Below are 15,735 nucleotides of genomic sequence, written 5' to 3'. Positions count from 1 at the left end.
GCCCTGCTTTTCTACCCAGGATAGATTGCTCTTGCCATTTGCTTCTCTGTGGTCTGCCTCTTCTCTCTAGGAAACTTCCTTTTCCACATGCATTGCCATTATACCTTTTCTCTCTTTCCCACTCCCAAAGTTCAGCTGTGGTGGAGGGCAGGGGGAATCATGACTGGAAGTGCATGAAAGGAAGTTCACCCACACTTAATGGCCACAATGCAAATTGTCCCCTTCCAATAGTTAGGGCTTGGGGAAAGCGGACTGCTCAATTGTCTACAGAGTGCTCGAAGGCTGCTATTCTACTTCCAGCTTAAAGCAGAACATCAATGATTGGGTGCTGCTAAATCTCCCATATACAGTTGCTCTGCCCACACACTATGTAAGGAAGATTTGCAGAGTTCAGTGACTGTTCAGCACCAGATGTGTATTATCTCATCACATACATATGCTGTAAAGGGGGGGAAATGTTTGAGCCAGAATATTCCTTCTCAACTGAAGAGGCATGACTGGTACCACCAGTTTGTGCTGACATGAGTAATAACCTACCCAACCACCTCCCATATCAAGCTGTGGGAGGGAATGAGAAGAACAAACGCTCCAGGTAGAAACCTAGTTAGAGCCCACTCATCTGCCATGCCACTTATGTAATGGATCCCCATGCAGATGCACCAGCTCCTCTGAGTCTGCTTAAATTCCTACTGATATGTGGATCATATGCTTTATCGTTGCAAAGGGGTGTAACTGTGTGTTCCTCCCTTCGTCAGCTGCCAGCCCACCCTGGTCAGGGATATGGCAGGAGGGACTGGTGAATCTTCCATTCCACCTGGACAGGGGCTATGCAGACATAAAGTGGGGAAGTCCTGCCTCTTCCATGTTGGCATAATCTGAAAAGGTCAGCTGGAGGTGGAAGGAAGTGAGCAACATTAAACCAATCCCCCTAGCCAGTGCATAACCACGGAGAAGGCTTACTAGAAGGAGACAAGAGAAGGGATTGCAACTTAGTGCCATGTTAACTCCTTGCCCTTTCTCCCATCAGTTCCTTGGACCTCCAGAAGTCTTTTCTAGAGGCTTTTGCTAGTTGGCTGCTGTCATTACATAGGACTTGGGCTCTCCTGAAGCAGATGGACATCTTTGAAATGCAACTCTAATTTATCTGTGTCTAAGTCAGGGGAGGGAGGGTGATTTAAAGGCCAAAGAAGTGCACTGGTGTGGGGTGCTTGGGGAAGCACTGTGACTCTGTGGTAGAATCCATGCTCTACATGCAAAGGAGCCCAGGTTGAATCCTCAACATCTCTAAGTAGGGCTGGGAACAACCCCTGCCTGAATCCCTGGAGGGCCACTGCAAAGGCTTTGCAATTAGAAAAAGTAAAAGTAGCGGGGGGGGGGGGGAATCAAATATAAATAGTGGAAGTATACAAAAAAGAACAACAGTATTTTCCATCTTCTTGTAGGTTTCATTTCATTTCAAAAAACACAATTTTATTTGATGGTTTGTTATTGTTTATATTTTGAATTAGATCTATATATGGGGGCACCAAAATCTTTGAAGTGCATAGGGCCTCTAAAGGTCTTAATCCGACCCTGCCTATGTGATCTGACTTACTAAACCCTAATACTTCAAAAGGTTGCTCATTATTATTTTTTTTGGGTCATATTTTGGTTGTTCCATTTTGGAATGTTTGCAAACTAAAAGTGGCAGTTTAACCCTCATCATGCATGTTAACCTACCTCTTCCTCTGGTTAGCTTATTTGAGTGAATTTGTATCTGATAACAGTTTCTTTATTTGGCATACAGGGGTCTGGCAAGTAGCACCTCAGGAGGTGACATTATCATCCCAGCTGTGAAATAACAGACAGCATCCTTCCGTATCCCTGTTTTACTACACCACTGGTCCACAAGCACTTATTCCACAATAAATATATTCTTATTCCTTCATGCAGAGTTTCACAGATGTCCTTTATCCTCAAGATATGCCTTCAGTTGGGCTGTTCTAGTCTCTCATTATGCAACAGTTCATTTTCAAGAGGTTAATTGCTACGTTTTTCTTATTTTATTTTCATTTTGCCAGCAGCACATTCCTTAGTGCCTTTCCTTATTAACCTTCAAGATTAAGCTGTAGGTGATTATGTGCTTTCCATGTGGAAATGCTGTTCTCTTTTGGCTAAAAGACTGGGAGCTGGTTCAAATGGCTTGTAAATGCCACCTCATTGTGAGCTTGGCTAATAAACAGTTGCAACTGTATAAAGGATGGATAGGGTTTTACAAAATGCAGACCTAGCTGAGTGTCTGGAGATCATTATTGAGCAAGAAGAGGCCCGTTGGCCCTTCTTTCTTAGAAAGTGTGACATGTAAGCCTTCCTGAGCCGCTTGGAGAAAGAGTGGGATATAAATGAAAAAAATAAAATAAGCCTAATTGATGGGTAGAATTTTCCAAGCTTACCACTCACTCAGCAGAATCCCATTGTGTCCTAAACTAGATACTGTATGGTGTTCTGTAGATGCAGTTAATGTGCAGTTTGTTTTAGAAAACATGAATAGCAGTTGTGGGGCCACAGGGGGCTGATAGGGAAAGTTTACCCCTCTTTTCCCCTCTGCCTTGGTCATGATGTAAACCAGGGGTCGGCAAGGTTTATCTTGCCTGGGCTGGTTCACTCCATGGGCCGGATTGCATGTGTGTGAGCGCACGCGATTTCCAGTGCCATGGAAGCGAGTCTCTGCGCTGCGCTGGTTTAGCACAGTGCGTGGGGACTTTCTGAGTGGGTGGCTCAGTTTGGGGGTGGTTCATGGGCCAGTTAAACAACCCCCAGGGGCCGCTTGTGGACCATGGGCCTTAGGTTGCCGACCCCTGATGTAAACTGTAGTAAAAAGAGTTATATCCAGCTAGATGATGTCATCAGAAAGGGGAGGCTTTGTTTTGGAGTTACATTAGTTGGAATACAGATCTTGAACAAGTCAGACGTGTAACAGGTCTCTTAATACTGGGGGGTCTCCCTGAAGCTGCTCTTTCCGTTGGCAGGGAAGCCTGCAGTTTGGTTCCAGTAATGGAGTTGCATGAAACAAATGCAATTCAAAGGAAACAAATGCACTTTAAGTTCACATGTTCAGATGCAAGTCATTAAGTGATGTGCAGGCTTGTGTGAACCAACTGTTGGAGGCAGTAAGTCCTATTCTGTGTCCAAATTCTCTGTCTGCAGCACAGCATCATATTCATCCTTTTCACCATGCTGTAGTAAACCTTCCATCATAAGCTGCATTGATTTACAGAGATGATCTTGAAAAAGATGAGTCTATTGGAAAAGTTGAGATAATCTGAAAGTATCCAGCCTTCAGGGAACAGAGTAATAGTAATAACAAAGAAAAAAAACCTCCTCTTACCTAGCAGCTCTGACTTAGTACTATTCCAATTAGATGCTGTGTAGTGCGTTCTAGAGACCACTGGAAGGTGAAATCCCTGCAGGGAAGGATTTGTGAGATTCTGCAGGAAATTGGTATTACATGTAATTGTTTCCTGCTGAGAAAGATCTAAGAGAAAGTTGAAGAAAAGCTGCTAGGCTTTTCAGCAATCACCTCTTGAATATAGATTGAAAATGAGTTTCACTCCCTGCGTACCTACCATAGGGGCCCCAAAGTATATTTTGCTTGAATAATGCCTCATTACGTAATACTGGTGAACTGCAAAATAGTTTACCCTGTAAGTCAGAAGTCTACTGCATCTCTAATAAGCAAGGTGTTGGATAACATTAGCTATGATGACCTGCTGCTTGGAGTATATGCCTGGAAATAAAGGGACAAAATTGAACTTGAAAAACAAGCCCTGGTTACAACTTTCAGAGGGGTAGCCCTGTGGCTCAAAGGTGTAAAAAAAACGACAAACAGTTGTTAGAGTTGGTCCCAAAATGTTTTGATTCCTGAAATGAAGGGTGAGCTCACTATTCCTACATAAGCTGGATGGACAGGTACCATCAGAGCACTGCAAATGGCTGAGGGGTTCAGCAGGGGTCAAAGAATAGTGTGTGTGTGTGTGTGTGTGTGTGTGTGTGTGTGAATGTTGCCACCACTGTCCAGCATCATCTACGTAAGGTAGCCACCTGCCTCTGCCTAATGGTAGGGACAGCCCTGTAATAGCTTTTGGTGGGCTAGTCCCTACATCAACAGACGCACAGTGTTATCCTCATTTGACATATACACATGCCTAAATCCTAGGGGTGTGCAGCAGCTTTGGAAGGGTCCCAAATGCCAAGTTGAAGTAGGGAGCCTCAGGAGGAATATTGGGCTTGTCCGAGGTGAAGCAGGATCCATACAAGGTGCCCCAAGTCAAAGTGGGGATTCCACTCCCAGTGGCCTTGTTGACAACTCAGGTGCCAAAGAAGTCGGCACTATTCTCCCCATAGGCAACTGAGGCTTGCCAAATCCTTCTAATGAGCATGGAAAATAAGTCATAGGTGAGATTTTTAACTGGGCACTTTCTTGCTCTGCCTCTCAACCAGTGTGCTGCAATGAACATTTGACCTGCAGAACAAATAATAATCCTTTGCAATATACTCTTTGAAATGAGAAGACATGGACATTGCCTTGAGTTTCATAGTGACAGACGAAAGGCAGGATATAAATATAAGAAAAACAAAAACAATGGTGCCTAGTTCTAGATTCACTGCAAAAAGATGCTGCTTGCAATCAACTTAAATTCCCAGCTAAAAACTTTCAGTTTAGCCCAAATGCACAGCTGTCTTCTCTCCATTGAGGTAAATATTTTCAGTGCTGCTGGCTTACAGTGCAATCCTGTCCATGTCTACTCAAAAGTAAGTCCTATTGAATTCAACGTGTTTTACTCCCAGGCAAGCAGAGTTAGGACTGCAGCCTTATTTCTCAGTTGCTTCTTTCATCTGTTTGACTGCTCATGGGTTTCTGCAGAGCCATTTTAACCAGACATATCCTGGGGTGCACTGTTCCCACATCTCCCTCTAGATTTGCAAAAGTAGGCCATTGCCAGCCAGCTGCTGGTTAGGGTGCCCCTCCTTGTTGAACGCAGGCTCTGTATTATTTATCTACCCAGGCAACTGTTCCAAACTCAAAGGCTTTGAACTCAACAAAACAGGGGAAAGTAGCAGATCACTGCTGTAATTATTGCAAACAAAAAACAGAATTTTAAAAATGTACCGTAATTATTATTCTTTTTACAATGTGCCTCACTTTCTTGCTTCCAACTGGTGCCAGATTTATGTCCTTAGATCTCTAAGAAAATTGCTACTTGGACTTTGTTCACTTGGACACTAAGATGCATTTGCTCTCCAGAGCGAGTTTGCTGGCTCCACAGCTCCTGGTAATTTTAGGAGGAATGATGGTCCCTTACAGGGACGGTAATACCACAGTAGTACAGCAGCCGGCTGCAGGAAATAAACTGTATAACAAGTACAGAAGACCACAAGGCTCTTTAATCTTCAACACTGCTCTTTGTCATGCTACTCATTATTCCGTTTCCCTGTTGTTTGCATGCATGTGCATATTTTAAAGCAAGGACACACATTTATATGCTGGCTGCAAAAGAAGGCGAAGGGCCTGAGCATGACTACACGAGATAGGGGAGAATTTCCTTCCCTCCCAAGCTCATGCTCACATTCTTCATTAAGCTGCAACTGCATTGCCCTGAGGACAGATTGATTCTAAATGGAAATGATGCGGTTTCTGAAATGTGCCCACCCACCATTTCATAGAATCATACCATTGAAGGGACCCCAAGGGGCATCTAATCCAACCCCCCTGCAATGCAGGAATCACAATTAAAGAATGCCTGTCCAATGGCCATCCAGTCTCTCTAATGAAGGAGAGTCCACCACCTTCTGAGGTAGACTGTTCCTCTGTCAACCTGCTCTTATTCCTGATGTTTACTCAGAATCTACTTTCTTGCAATTTGAATCCATCACTTTGGGTCCTACACTCTGGAGTAGCAGAAAACAATCTTGCTCCTCCTTCCATGTGACAGCCCTTCATATATTTGAAGATGACTGTCATAAATCTCTTTGAGGGTGGGCTTTCTTTTTTGAAATAAGTTTTTTTTTTTCCAGATTACAGTTTTATAATCAAATATCCAACATACAACATAAAGACAAGATTCCGTAGAATCTCCTGGACTTCCCTCCTCCCCTTTGTGGGTTCTATTATTAATCATTTCCTCCTGCATCTTTTATAATAATCCAAATCTTTTACATCTTCATTATATCCAAAATTCACCACTAAACTACAAGTGTTATTCCATTCCTACTAACAATTTTAACTGTCTTTATTAAAATTTTGGTCTTCCTGATTTCTGATTCTTCTGGTCATTTTTACCATTTCAGCATAATCCATCAACTTAATCTACCATTCTTCTCTGGTTTGGACTTTATCCTCTTTCCATATCATATAATCTCTTTGTCTTCTCTTCTCCAGGCTAAACATACCCAACTCCTTCAACCGTTCCTCATAAGGTTTGGTTTCCAGACCCTTTATCATCTTGGCCACCTCCTCTGCACATCTATATGAATTGGTATTGAGGTTCTAACAAAGGTTCTAACTAACTAACAAAGGTTCTGTTAGTTGCTTTTTAAGCTCCTCACATCTTCTCAAACACAGTCAGCTCACACATTCGCCACAAATGTAGAGAATTCACTTGTGCTATCTGTACGTAGGACCCAGGCTTGAGTGTTGAGTAATCTAGTGATGGCAGATCTAATGAACGAACTGCATGTGCGAATGAGCCCTGAGCTGCGTAATGACCCAGGCTTTTTCTCGAGTCTGGAGTGCATTTATGGAGGCTGCACTGAAAGATCCCCAGACTGCATGACTTAATGAATAAAGCACATTGTTCACAGAGGGTCTCACCAGAGGCAAAACTTTGAAAAGTGCAAGAGTCACTGTTTTGTGGACCTCTAACTGCTTTATCATATGGTCAGAGAAACCTGGCAGTTCTCATATGGCAGCATATGAATTCATTTGAAAGATTTCTGTCAGATCACCCAAACAGATAGTCAAGTTCTAGCTGAGAGGCATGGCCAGTAGAACAAACGAATTCCCTGCATGAATTTCTCAACCATTCATTCCTTTGTGAGGCTCACATAAAGGGAAATTATTTGTTTCTCCCCTATTCAATGTACTGAGAAAGTCTCTGACTTAGGCAGAGTTCAATAAAACTGGCAGCCCTCTTGAATGCCACATAACATTATCCAAGCTCAGACTACTAACTGAGCATCAAGCACAAAAGCAGTTGAGTTGTCTATAGTAATCACACACAGTCCTTCGCCTGTACTTCAACCATGCTAGAATTTATTGATCTAGGGCAGGGTAGGGGAACCTGTGGTCTTCCAGCTGCTGGAACTTACCCTAGTGTAAGCCTGGAAAATGGGTGGTTGAAGGGGGAACAGGTGGGGATGGGCATATGCTGGATCTTAACTTTCTTTAGCTTATTCATGTGACCTGGCAACCTGGCAGAACTTGTGCCCATGAAAAGGTAAAGGGACCCCTGACCGTTAGGTCCAGTTGCGGACAACTCTGGGGTTGCGGCGCTCATCTTGCTTTACTGGCCAAGGGACCCGGCGTACAGCTTCCGGGTCATGTGGCCAGCATGACTAAGCTGCTTCTGGCGAACCAGAGCAGTGCATGGAAACACCATTTACCTTCCCGCCAGAGCGGTACCTATTTATCTACTTGCACTTTGACATGCTTTCGAACTGCTAGGTTGGCAGGTGGTGTAATTCAACTCTATTTCAAAGGTTTATTTCCCCTTTGGAAAGCTTAGGCTGGCTCAGCTCGCAGTAGCCCCACTCCTGAATGGGGTTTGGATCTGAGTTACTTTATGCTGGCTAAACTTAAGGAAGCGTAACTTATGCTGGCTTCTCATACAGGCAACTACCCATTTATGTACATACAAGACATGGGCGACAGCGCATCACCACAAACAAAAAGGGGTGAAAATGCCTGTAAAAGAGTGGAAAAATTGGAAAAATTGCACACAAACAGCATCTAGCAATCCCACGGGCCTTTGCAAGTGAAATTCCAGGAGCCTTTGCACTGACCTTTGAGGCCTGTGGAGAGTTCGAGTTTGAGCAACAAGGTTTGGAGGGAGCGATTGTGTGCTTGCAGGCTTTTTCAGTGGTGCTCCCAATATACAAGACTTCACTTAAATGTGTGATAGCTCGGAAGGTAACGTCCCTAACATAGGTACGAATTTATTATGGGCAGGCAGGTCCGGAACAATTTTATAGCCTTGTAACTTTTGTTGACTTATTAGCAAGGATCTCTTTTGGCTCATCCCTTCTTAGGAATTCTCTACTTCCTGACTGCAAAAAGAGGACAACTCATATATTTTGTTTAATTCAGAAAACAATCCTAAGCATATGTAATTGACTTGCAATTGACCTCTTCTTAAAGTTATCTGTTCCATCTTTACTGATGTATGGTGGGCCTGAGTACTTTCCCTGAACCCCTCTTTGATCTAGCAGGTCAGCATTTGCAAAGCTTATCTTAATTACCCATCCCCTTGTTTAGGTAGTCTCAAGAAAGACTCCCCAAAGAAGCTTAGGGAGCAGCTGAGATGAAGCAAGAACAAATTAATGACCATTTGATAAGATTCATAAAGGGCAGAGAGATCATCCATTTATCTGGCTGCCAAATGTATAGAGTAAATAAGTATGCTCTTTGCCTCTGTATTATCTCAGATGTCATGCTTTCTTTGGATTAGCAGAGAGGTGAAGAGAAGTAACAACAGCACCAGTTCTGCTTTATCTCTCCATGGGATTTGAATTGAAGTCTGATGCCCTATCAGTTAAGGGATGTGTTTGTCTATGTGTTTGCTGCCCTTCTATAGCTACAGATCATCTTCTAATTTGCGTGGAAAGTAGGATACCTGTTTTAGAAGGGGTTTCCTGCCCTGTCTTCCATGCTACAGCTGCATATCCCCTCCCCCCCAAAAATCTGGAGGCTCAGGAGACCCTCCTATATGATGTTTGATCGGGTGTGGGGAGCCGAGAGGTGAAGGAAAGGATGTTGTTAGCTAAAAGTTGAAGCAAAAGTGTGACTTTATGTCTAAAGGCCTTGGATAGAACAAACACCCTTAGATGTACTGCTGGATAAGTGTTTCATGGCTCTTACATTTGTTTAAAAAAGAATACAAATTGTGTGTATATGTGCGTGTGTGTGTTTTAACAAAAGCTTCCCAACTCCTCTTCTTGGTCATGTGTGACCAGGAGGAGGCTAGACTTGTTCACATTGCACAATTGTGGTTTAGTGCTGCATCCAAACACTTCCTATGTTTATCTCACTGTTTTATGCATAGAATTACAGCCTTTGTCCTAGGCCAAACCAGCATTCCTTCTAGGATTACGAAAGAGATTCATAGGCTGCTCTGGAGTAGATGACCTGAGGACTGCACCTGCTAGCATCATGTGTGAGGGGCAGTGAATAAGCCTGTGTGATATGTCAAGGAGCACGTTGGCAAAAAGGATTCCTTGCTTGGCTTCCTTCCTTGCCTCCCACAAGCCCTCCTGTTCTTCATGCGAAAGAATGTTTAGGAAGCTGTTAAAACTGTTAAGAAATTTAATCACCACATGACCAAGGTCAAAAATGCTGTGAAAAAAGGAAGCAAAGAGCTAGTAAAAAAAAAGAAGAGGCAACTCCCCCTCTTTCCAGATTGTTGTGGTAAAGCACTGGGTGCTCCTCTGCTTTAGATAAAATACAGGGGTGCATATTTTTTCTAAACAGGTGGCTAGCCATCCTGGGGCATTTTTCCCTGGGAAGGCTAATTGTGACTTTGTTTTTGAATAGCGCCTGTTGAACATGTAATATATTGCAGCTCTAAGATCTTCTGTGTAGGATAAGAGGAGAAACAGAGCTGCACATTTAATCTGCATATGTGATGAGTTAGTTATGGTCGCCTTCAGGTATTTGGCAGTTTCGAGATATTCTCTGAAATGCAAACCAGGCCTCAAGGGCTTTAGAGAAAACTGTGTAAAAAAGAGAGAGAGTTTTGAATGAAAAATTAACACACATACTAACCTCTGCAAAGTGAAACCAGCTGGCAGCTGCTAAAGTCTGCTCGTGTCATTGAGGCTGCAATCCCACACCTACTTCCTTGGGAGTAGGCCTCATTGAGCTCAGTGAGACTTACTTACAAGTAGACTCGTGTAGGATTGCACGCTCAGCAAACTGTGGTACCCAGATTTCTTTGGGGGAAAGCATGGCTGTTAAAGCAGTATAATGTTGCTGCAAATGTATGGGATGCATGTGACCTACGGTATCATAATCTAAAACACACATGAGATGTAAAGGACAGGGGAAGAAATAGGGAGTGGGTTCTGTCTTCTAAAGGCAGAGGAAAATCACCGACCCTGGTCAAGCAAAGCTGAGGATGGGGCAACATCTGCCAATCTAGGTGCCTGTGCTTTGGGGAATAATCACTTGCAGCCAGGCCTTGATCCCACTGAAGACAACAGTATCACCCATCTTGGTTTTCAACAGACACACCACTTCACTTACCACAACATGACTCATCAAAAGTAATATGTGATAAGGGGACACAATGTGAAGGGGAGATATAGTTTAATCTCTCATCATCTCACACCATAAAAAGCACAGACTGAAGCTCCCATGCATAAGCAAAGTGGTGTGTTTTTTCCCCAATAGGACACTGCTGCCATTCTCCAGAGCATTCCTTTATTAGAGAATAATCTTAGATTTTAGCTCCCCTTGTAAGAGTAAATAATGGCCGTCCATCCCATTTTTCCACAGACAGCTTTGCCCCTTCTCCCGTTCTTCTGCTTGCCGGGAAGGTTTGCTAACCTTCTTTGTTATTGTCACATTCACACATGACATTTAAAACCCTCTTATACTACTGAAACAGTCATCGCTTCCCCTCAAAGAATTCAGGAAACTGTTTCCTTTAAAGGGTGCTGAGAGTTGTTAGGAGGCCCAAACATCACCTGGCATGGTGGGGAAAGTTTCACCTAATAATTTTCTGTGTTAAATGACAAAAAACCGAATCAGTCTAAAAAATGTAATGCTTTATATTAACGCCCAACATGTTTGACCTTCCAGATGAACCCTAACCCCCAGATTCCCAGCCTTCATTTTTCAGAATGAGTAAGTTAATTGCATTTTTAGAACCTGAGATATGCAACAAAATGTACAGGTGTTATTCTTTGCAAAAAAAAAAAAAAAAAGCTTGCTCCCTCCTTTCAGTGTTTTTCTTTGCCTCCTGCCCCACAGTGACAATAATTCCTGTGGATGCCTGTATTCCTCTCCTGGTACAAGTATTATGCTTTCTTCTTGAACAAATAACTCTTCTATGCATTTTGAATGAAGCAAAGTCAGTATGCCTGAGCTGACAGGGACACTGAAGAACATGGTTCTTGCTCTGCATAGATAAGACAAGTGCAAGGTGGAAGGTAGAGACTCCATTCCTAGGAAATGAATCCATAATAAGCAGGATATTAAAAGATATGGGGAAACATGCGACCACAGTAGGAAGGGATGGAGCAGTCCATTTCTCTTTTCAACAGTGGCCATCCAGATGCTTTAAGGAAGCTGAGAATCATGATCTGAAGCAACACCCTCCCCCCTTAGTCTGAAGTGGTACAACCTGGGCACAGGTTTACCATGTCAATGGTTACATAGTCATGGTGTCTTCATATAGCATTAAAACCAAGGGGTGGGGAGGAACAGCCCCAGGATTTCCCTCCCTAAGCAAGAGTGACTTCATCTGCTGAAGTACCTGGTAATCAACAGGTTCCCCTTGCTGTGGCAAGTAAATGAGGTGATAGTGAGACTTTCAAGTTTGTTTTTGTGACTCATCATCCAGAGTCCTGCCTCTTCCTGCCTCTTTTGGGATGATATTGTGGCCCATATAGTGGCAAAAGAAGCACAAGCGCCGTGCGGCGTGAATATTTCAAGCACCAGGGTGGGTTACCTTAATTTTTCATGGCATACATTTTGGAACAAGGATTCTCAAGCTGTGTCCCGCAAGAGGTGTGGGAGAGAGGCTCTTACGGCACATGGCCTGAGAATCTCTGTTCTAGAGAAGTGGGAGAAGTCCCTGAGGACGTTTACTGATATTATCAAAAGTTCTTTTGCTGCACACTCCTTTGCTTGGTGGCATTGGAAGCTGAGTGAGATTGTTGGTCCTTCCAGTTTAGTACCCTAGCAGTGGCTCTCCAGGGTTTCAGATGGGGGTCTCTCTCCCAGTCCTCCCCAGAGATGTAATAGATTGAACATAATGCACCGTAGCCTGCACCACTGAGTGGTGACCCCTCCCTTTGGCTTCTTGCTCAGAAGTAATTCCCCTAGGACTAGGTCAGGACCTGGCAGACCAGGGTTCAAATCCCAGCTATGTTTGGGACCTTGGAGAGCAGTCACTGACTTTCAGCCTAGCCTACCCCACAGGGTTGTTGTGAGAATAAAATGGGGAGGAAGAGAACTATGCATGCCACTAGAGCAGCTCCTTGGAGGAAAGGTGAGCTCTAAGTGTAGTCCTAAGAAGATTGTGTGTCCTTTCTGAGGATGCTCGCAGGTATGGAGGGTTGAGAGGGGTGTGTGAGCGTGTGTAGAAACTAGACTGCTGTACAGAGGTAAAATTTACATGTGTAAATGTACACGTGTGCTCTGGCCCCACCCACCACCAGCTTGTGGCCCGCAGAATAGTTGCCCAGAAGAAGACAGTGCTGCTCTCGAATTGAAACCCGTACCTCACCTCTAGCTGGACCACCAAAAACCTGACCAAGCTGTCACCGAAAGTTTATGTGTCTTATCCCTGCTAAACAACAAGGATGCAACTTTCCAAAGATTTCATGGTGTGTTTTGTTTTTTGTTTAAAAGCCACGGTGATGTCTTTGTGGCTCTCTCTGTGTGTGTTGACAAACAGTGCGCTGAGAGAATGCTACCGCCCGGCTCTGTAGGTTTGCCAAAGAGGTTGCTTTCCTTTTTCAAGCCGAAGCGAACTTAAGGAAGCCCACAAGGTGTTCAGGAAGGAGGAGGCGGAGGCGGAGGCGGCTTGCAGAACTTGCAGGGAGAGCTGCTCGCTCCCTTCAAAGCCAGCCGAGCGCTGGAGAGGAGAGGAAGGGAAGGGAAGGGAAGGGAAGGGGGAGCGAGGCATCTCTCTCTCTCTCTCTCCACCCGGCCTGCTCCCTCCGCACCGCTCCCTCCTTGCGGGGCTCCGTCCCGAGCGCAGAGCGCACCGAGGCCACCATGGGGGCGGATGAGCCCCAGGGTAAGTCGCCGGCCGGCCGAGCAGCTGCTTTTCTCTCTCTCTCCCGTCCATCACCTCCTCTGGACTATTGCGGTGCCTTGTGTTGGAAATCTGCCTTGGGGGAAGAGAAGAGACCTCTCCCCCCCCCACCTCCGCTCTCCTTTTCCAAGCCGGCCTGGCTGTCACGTAGCTGTGCGATTCTAGACTGGGGCGCCTCAAAAGTTTCGGCCGTCGTTCCCCAGCCGATTTTTGTTGTTTGTGCGTGGGGGGGGGGGTGTCGTTTCTGCCTGCCTTTCCCTTCTCGCCATCTCTCAGCCCCCTCCCTCTATGGAGATGGACGGAGGGTGCGGTCGCCGACTGCACGTGCTGGCAGCCAGGACGGTGGTAGCCCGGCAGATCTCGGCGCGGCGCTGCCCGGGCTGGGCTGGAAGGGTGCGGAGTAGGGGATAGGAATAACAACTCCGCTCCAAATCTGGAGGCCAGATACTCTCTTCTCACGCTCTGCAAAGTGTCTCACTCTGAGTTTTATTTGTGTGTGTTTGGAGAGGGCGATTATCTAATTGTTGCCCCATTTCACCCCCCCCCCCACTTTTGGGGGAAGGAAGGTAGAATTAAAGCGGTGGCTTTGCACCTGAGAAGGTTGCAATGGAGAACCTGCCATGGAGCAGGTTTCCACTATCCAGCTGATAAGTAAGGAGGCTTGGTTTGAGCATGTGCAAAGTGCCGTTCTTTTGCCTCTCTCTCTCTCTCTCTCTCTCTCTCTCTCTCTCTCTCTCTGTGGGTGGGGGACACGAAATGTACTTCTGCATCTTATCTACCTGCTCCCTCTCCTTCAGTTTGTGGGAGAAGCACATAGAAATCTTAGATGATTTTAAGTTTACCTCCCACACCCTTCCAGGAATCAGGGCTGCCCTTCATTCCCTCCCTCCCCCCTCCCTCCATTTCATCCTCACAGCAACCCTGTGAGGTAGACAATGTGTGTCACCCAGGGAGCTTCTTGCCTGAGTGGAGATTTGAACAGTGGTTCCCCACTGCGCACCCCACACTTAACATTAAGCCGCACCAGTGGAAAGAAAGGAAATCCCTGACAAGTTTTGGTGAGTTTCCGTTTTACACAGCGCTGGATTTAGGGTTAGACAGCTTAACTGAGCGGCGCCTGTGGTGCCCTGCTTGGAAGGCAATGGGTGCCATGGACTAGCTGCTTGGCTATAGTAACTCAATACAGAAACAATAGCTTTTCTATATGGTCTGAAGAAATGCAGATTTGCAGATCTGAGCATGGACATTCCTTGTCTTACAGGACAAGAGGAAAATCATGCCTGAAAATTGTGTGATGAAATGGGCTATTGGTGCAATAATGTAAAAAGGTATTCCAGGCTTGAACTTGGTGCCCTCCAGCCTGCAGGCTGAAGTTGTAGTCCAAAAAATTGGGCAAATAGAGAATCGTTGGACTCTGAAGAAGATTGTTTTCTAAACGCATATTAAATGTCAGTTTCTGAGCACCACTCTGAGATTCCCTGCTCCTGTTTGTTTTATGTGTAAGTTGAATCTTCCATGGAGATCAGGTGTGCTGAAAGAATGCAGTCCATTCTCCCAAATAACAAGTACCTAGCAAATGTCATTCTTGGTACAATTCAGAAACAAAATGTTTTCACCTATGGCAAAAAGGGGAGCTTTTATATCAGTGAAAATGTTTTTGTTTCTCAGTGTTTGCATCTGACTGGTTAAGATATTTGTTATACTGAACTTGAGTCAGAATTTGCAAGGGCTCCTCTAGATCCTAATTAAGGGCTTAGATTGAAAAGTGCAAAGTCAAAATGAAGGAGAGTGCCTCTGACCATATGCAGAGTGGCCTCTCCTGGACTCTTATCTACAAGTGAGTGTAGCCAGCTCATAAGCAGCAGGTAAAAGAGGGCAAAGCTTTTTATTTGGTTGAATGCTGACACCATTTTCTGTACTCTGTTTTAAGTGTAAAGAAATAAAATGAGAAAGGAGAAAAAAGTGAGATGCAGTTTGCTTTCCTTTAGCAAATTACATAAATGTTTGACGTACCCCATCCACCTGGCCATGCAGTCTGCATGTGCCTTCAGACCATTGGCCCATCTTGCTTGTCTGTATTGTCTGGCAGCAGCTCTCCCAGGTTTCAGAGAGGGGAAATTCCCAGCCCTACCTGGAGAAACCAGGGATTGAACCTGGGACCTTCTGTTGAGTTAAGCCTCTTTCCCATCACTAATATAGTTTATAGACGCCATGTAATATTCCCAGCCCCCTTTCTCAAAGTTTTGGATTAGTTCGTGTGCTCTTAAAATCCTCTTGAACTGGGACATGTGATACTTCTGGTGCTCACAGAGTGATAGGCATTAAGTCTTAGGGATCTAACACTTAAATTAAAACATGCAAAATTCTCTGCCAGGATCCTGCTGCCTTTGCATCCCTGGGGTGTTTATTGTTCCCCAGCTAAAGCTCTGTCCAGAGCTATACACTATAAATATATTGAATTAAATGCTTGTTGAAGACTGCAGTGAAATCCAGG

At 44.7% G+C, this 15,735-nt stretch overlaps 1 protein-coding gene across 4 annotated transcripts in view; it reads left to right on the top strand.

The window, feature by feature from the left end:
- Nucleotides 1–15,735, top strand: part of JCAD (junctional cadherin 5 associated) — a 67,598-nt gene that overhangs the window by 21,443 nt on the left and 30,420 nt on the right. Inside the window, exon 1 of one of the 4 annotated variants that reach the window (XM_080975270.1) lies at nt 13,047–13,223. The exons of the other annotated variants lie outside the window; for them this stretch is intronic. The gene's annotated coding sequence lies outside the window, so the exon portion shown is untranslated. Of the gene's footprint in view, nt 1–13,046; nt 13,224–15,735 lie in introns of those variants that run through there. 4 annotated transcript variants of the gene reach the window in all.

Source organism: Podarcis pityusensis (assembly GCF_964106645.2).
Source record: "Podarcis pityusensis genome assembly, chromosome: 12".
NCBI classification, from domain to species: domain Eukaryota; kingdom Metazoa; phylum Chordata; class Lepidosauria; order Squamata; family Lacertidae; genus Podarcis; species Podarcis pityusensis.
The sequence above is the reverse complement of the archived record's forward strand: the minus strand, read 5'-3'. Positions and strand labels throughout refer to the sequence as shown.